Source organism: Octodon degus, unplaced genomic scaffold (assembly GCF_000260255.1).
Source record: "Octodon degus isolate 3935 unplaced genomic scaffold, OctDeg1.0 scaffold00001, whole genome shotgun sequence".
Lineage (NCBI taxonomy): Eukaryota > Metazoa > Chordata > Mammalia > Rodentia > Octodontidae > Octodon > Octodon degus.
The window spans coordinates 26,412,270-26,418,269 of record NW_004524577.1 but is presented as its reverse complement, the minus strand read 5'-3'; positions in this window follow the sequence as shown (position 1 = coordinate 26,418,269).

Sequence of the window (6,000 nt, the reverse complement as noted above, 5' to 3'; positions counted from 1 at the left end):
TTCGGTTACTGAATGTCAGATTGTTTCCTCATATTTGGGAAGTTTTCTGCTATCAGTTCCATCCATATTCTTTTTATATCATTTGTATTGACTCCTTTCTTCTCATTGATGCCTATTAGTCTCACATTGTTCATCTTTGCATCTTCTTGCAGGTATTGAATTATTTTTTCCTGCATCCTAGTTGTTTTTAAGAGATCTTTTCTTACTTTTTCATTAGCTGCGATGGTATCTTTAAGGTCTGAAAGTCTATTTTCACTTTCATGCAAACGGTTTTGCTAGCTTGTGATTGAGGTTTTAATTTCCTGTATATCACTTCGAATCTGCTTCGTGCATTCTATTTCTTTCCTATATTGCTTATTCAGAGGTTCCATCATTTTTATATTCTGCTCTATTTTTATCAGTGTCTTCTTTAGAAGCACTTAGTACTTCTTTGATTATAGTTATCATTTCTTTTTTTACTTCAGAAATTATTTCTGACTTCCTCAAAACCTTTCTGCAGTTGTTTCTTTACTTCCAATGCTATTATTTCCAAGATTTCTGGTGTGTGATTTCCAATTTCTTCTATGCTAGTGTCTTCTGCATTTGTTCTAGGTGGACTCGGGGCCTGAGACTGCATTTTTGTCCTTCTCTTTGTCATTCTGTATACCACTGTCTTCTGAACTTTGGTGTAGAGCTTAGATAGAGTTATTACCTTAGCACCAGGTCTGGATCTACTAAGTTCAGACTGCTCCAGGTGGGTGTGGCTGAGGTCTGGCTGCTGTGCTCCATTTCTTACTGCTGCAGCCCTTGGTGGTGAACCCTCTGTGCCACTCTGGTAAGATGTTCTGCTCCTGAATCAGCTGGGTGGGTCTTGCCTCTAGCCTCTTTGCAGGGAGTTCTGCTGAAGAGTTCCATGCCGGGCTTGGGCTCTGGGTAGATTCAGGATCCTGTGAGGCTCAGGCAGTCTCACTCACATGCTGGGCCTGGGCTCTGGGTCAACTGAGGATCCGGAAGCCCCGGGCAGTCTCACTCACACATTGTAACATTAGGTTGTTTATTTGAACTCATTCTGTTTTCCTGATGTGTGAATTCATCACTATAACTTTTGATCACAGGACTGCTTTCATGGTAACCCATAAGTTTTGGTATGTTGTATCAAAATGATCATATAACCGTATATACTTTAATTTCCTCTGTGATCCATTGGTTATTAAGAAGGGTGTTTAATTTTTATGTGTTAATGTAGTTTTTATGATTTCTTTCGTGGTTGACTTCCAGTTTCATTGCACTATAGTTAGATAGTATGTGTGGGATGGATTAATTTCCTCTACATTTACTTATATATGTTTTTCCAGCTAATATATGGTGTATTTTAAAGAGTGTCCCATGTGCGGGTGAGAAGAATGTGTATTCTGATGTTCTGGAGTGGAACACTCTATAGATATCTACCATGTCAATTTTCTCAGAGGCTTGATTTAATTCTTTTTTTTGTCTAGTTGATCTATCTATTTATGCAAGTGAGGTCTTTAGGTCCTCCACTATAATTGTGTTAGTGCTTATTTGGATTTTTCATGTCTGTTAATATTTGTTTTATATAGTTGCATGAACCTGTGTTTGGTGCATAAATGTTTATGATTGTTATTTCTTCTTTTTGGAGTTTTCCCTTGACAAGTATGTGATGATCTTTTCTCTTTTTATCAGTTTTGGCTTAAAGTTTGCATTATCTGCAAATAGAATAGCTACCTGTGCCTTTTTGTGGGGGAGGTGGTTCCTGTTACATGGAGAATTGTTTTCCATCTTTTGACTCGGGTTAAATATGTTTCTTGGATGTAGCATATAATTGGATCCTGAATTTCTTTTTGGGTTAAATATGTTTCTTGAATGTAGCATATCATTGGATCTTGCTTCTTGATCCACTTACCAGTGTGTTTCATTAGGTTGGTGAGTTGAGATCATTTACATAGATGGTTACAACTGATATGTATTTGTTTTTGTCTTTCATGTTTGTTCTTTCTTGTTTGTTCCCTGTCTTTCTCCTCTGTTTAATTCCTTCCCCTGCCTAGTGGCTTATTTCTATTGATGTTCATGTGTTTGTAGTCTTCATTATCCTTTTCTAATACATTCATCAGAGCATTCTGTAAAGCTAGTTTAGTGGTCATAAATTTCCTCAGTTGTTCTTTGTCATAGAAGTATCTTATTTCTCTATTTATTTATTGGATACAAGGTCTCAATATGCAGTTTAGACTCATAGTGATTCTCTTGTCTGAGCCTCCCCAGTGCTGGAATTACAGACGTACAACACCATGCTCAGTTTCAGGGATGGTATGGCATATGGTACTTGGAATTGAACTTGGGTCCTTGTGCTTGCCAGGCAGGTGCTTAGACCATTCAGCTATCATCCAAGCCACTCTCCATCAATTTTGAAGGATAGTTTTGGAGGGCACAATAATCTGGGTTGAGGATTGTTTTCTTTAGGGCTTGGAATACTTTATACCCAGCTCTTCTTGATCTTAGGGTTTGTGTTGAACTGTGATTCTGATCGGCTTTCCTTTATAGGTGATTATTTCTTTTCTTTAGCTGTTTTTAATATTTTGTCCTTGTGCTGAATTTCTGGAATCTTATTTTATGCCTTGGTTTAGATTTATTTTGGTAATAGCCATTTTAAGTTCTATATGATTCATTTTGTTTGTGTGTGAAATTTTTTATCCTTGTTTTGGAAGTTTCTACCATTATTTCTGTGAAGAGATACTTAATGGCTTTTGAGTTGTCTCCAGCTTTCTCACAAATTCCAATCAATCTTATATTGTTCTTCATTGCCTCATCCTATAGTTGTTGGATTGATTTTTAGTCGTTTCTCACTATCTTTAAAATATCTTTTCCTGGTTGCTAGTTGCATTCCTATCTTCTAGCTCTGATATTTTATCCTCATCTTCATTTAATCTGCTGTGTATAAATTCAATGGACTTCTAATCTCCCACATTTCTGTTTGCATCTGTTTTGTTTATTGCATTTTGTGTCTAAGTTTGGCATTCATGGCTTCCATCATTTTACTGAGCACCTATATTTAATTGCCTGTGTCTGTTTTAGTGCTTTTCATTTTGATAGTCATTTCTTTTTTCACCTTAGATGTTATCTTTTCTATGGCCTCTTCCATTTGCTTTTTCACTTCTGCGGCTCTCATTTCAGAGAGTTCCATTTGTTGGCTTACAATTTCCTCTATCTTTTTGTGCTATAGACTTGTTCTGGGTGGACTGAGCATTTGGGATTGCATTTTGCTTCTTTGTCTTGTCATTTTTTATTTTATTTTGTTTTCTGTGTTGACGCTTGTAGATTTCTTACATTAGATAGCCTTGTCATTGACGTTGAGGCTTTCCTAGGAGGTGTCTGCTCCTCTGGATGTCTTCTAGAGGTATATGGTTCTTGGTCTTTATGTCTTTTCTAAGAACCTACCTTCTCAATATGTGAAGACTGAGGAGTTACTATCTATTTGACTTAGGGCCAATTCCTTTGATACTGAACTATGGTGATGGTTATAGCCTCCTTATAATCACAGTGTTGTCAGGGGGCATTGTTGTAGCATGTATGGCATTATAGTTAAAGTAGTTCAGTTGGCAATAACAATAGACTCAGTTGTAGCCTGGCTATTGACAAACTGTGGTAGCTAATATCCTGGTATCTATAACTGTATAAGAAAGGTCTACAGAAAAATAATATAATCCAACTTGTACTATGAACTTGTGTGCAATGCTTTTACACTTAATAGAATGATTTTATCCTGTTGTGTGTATGTGTGGAGGGTTGAAGAGGCTAGGAGGTAGAGTGGAGTGATTAATGCAAGGTTGGAGGGCACAGGATGATTATCCTGGTTTTGGATTATTGTAGGACACAGGAGGGAGGGGTTGGAGGAGAAAGCCTAGCAATTTTAAAGTGAACCAGAAAGAGAAGAGGCAATGATTTCTCACATGAAAGTATCATAAAGTCAAATGAGAGAGTTAACGACAGAAAGGAAGAGGATGAGTACAATAGGACAAAAAAAATTAGAAATCACCTGTTGGCTCATATTGCTACTGTTGCATGAGATATTGCCACACCTCTGGTTCTGTCTATCCATCACATCCATCTTACCTAGGGTCCTATTGTGTCACTGGTATTCCTGCATACGTCCAGGCCCTAAGTCCCACTAGTGGAGGGAGTTGGTGTGGACCTCAGACTTCTTTCACCAGCCATAACTGTTCTGGGTCAATAGAGAAAGGAAGGAGGGAGAACTATCATTCTTCTCACTAGTTGTGTACTCTTGGGTCTAAGGAGGAAGATAGCACTGCAAAGTCACACTCCTCTCGTAGGCTGTGACTTTGAGCATTGTTTTTCAATGATGCCATGCTTTTTGTTTCTGTTTTTGTTTTAATTTCTGTAGCTTTGCAGTATAACTTCAAATCAGGGATTGTGAGGTCCCTGACTTGCCCTTGTTGCCCAGAATAGCTTTTACTATTCTAAGTGTTTTCTGGACCCATATGAATATTAGTGTTGCTTTCTCTAGTTATGTAAACCATGGTATTTGTGTTTTTATTGTGGTTACATTTAATCTGAATAACAGTTTTGGAAATATGACAATTTTTACTATTGTCTCTGCCCATGCAAGAACAGAAGATATGTTTCCATTTCTTGGAGACAGGGTTTTTCCATTCTATTGTAGGGATGTTATAATTTCTTCTTTAATTTAATCTGTGAGCCATTGGTTGTCTGGAGGGTATTACTTAATTTCCATTGTTGATCAAGTTTTTGTAGTTTCTCTTGCCATTGATTTCCAATTTCATTGCCATATTATCTGTTCATATGCATGGGATAATTTTACTTCCTTTGCACTTAATTAAGCACATATTATGAGCTAGTATGTGAACTATTTTGAAGAAAGTCCCATGTGCTGCTGAGAAAAATATGTGTTCTGTTTTTGTTGTAATTCTCCTACTAACCCACTTTGAAACTCTGTTTTATTGTTATGTTTATGGTGGATTCATCTTATTAGGGTTATTTGAAATTTTGTTTTGTGTTTTTCTAGAATATTCTTCAGAACATTTTGGAATTTGATTTGATGGTCATGAATTTCTTCAGGTGTTCTTTATCATGGAGGTGTCTTATTTTTCCATTAATTTTGAAAGATAAATTTGCTGGGCCCAACAATCTGAGTTAGAGGTTGTTTTCTTCTGGTGTTTAAAATATTTCACTCTAAACAATCCTTGACTTAAGAGTTAGTATTGAGAAGTCTGCTGTGATTATGTAGGGTTTTCCTTTCTAGGGATTTGTTTCTTTCCTTTTCTTTTTTACCTTTAAAGAGAAGGAATAACAATAACAATAAAACAGAATTTTAAAATAGATTAGTAGGAGAGTTACAATAATTAATAATTAATACATTGCCTATGGTTGTCATCTTAGTAGGTATTCAGAGTACAAGATATAGGCATGATATCTTGCTCAAATAATATTAACACAAGCCTTTCTTTTGAATGAACTAAAAGAATCTAGCTTTATAACCATCTTCAGTATCTTGTATATAAATATAGTTTTTTCTTTTCCTTTTTCCCTTTCATTTCCTTTTTCCCTTTATCACAGATTGTCTTTTGAGTAGTTTCTTTCTAATTCACAATAGCTATTATACATTGGGATCTCATTTACTCATTCAGTTTCTCAATTAGTGAGATAATATGATGTTTACACACATGGGTCTGATTTATTTTACTTATGAGTATGCTCTCAAGTTGCATCCATTTACCTATAAAAGTCTCCAGTTTATCCTTCTTTATGGCTGAGTAGTACTCCATCATATTAAAAACATATTTTTATACAGCTCTTGGTTGGGTATTGGGATTGTTTTTAAGATTTAGCTATTATAAATTGTGCTAGATCTGTTTATTTTCTCTAACAGCTTTTTCAATTTTTAATTTTTTGGGTTTTTTGTGACAGAATCTCACTTTATAGCTGCCCCTAAACTCGCTATGTAGCCCAGGCTGGCCTTGAACTTGTGGC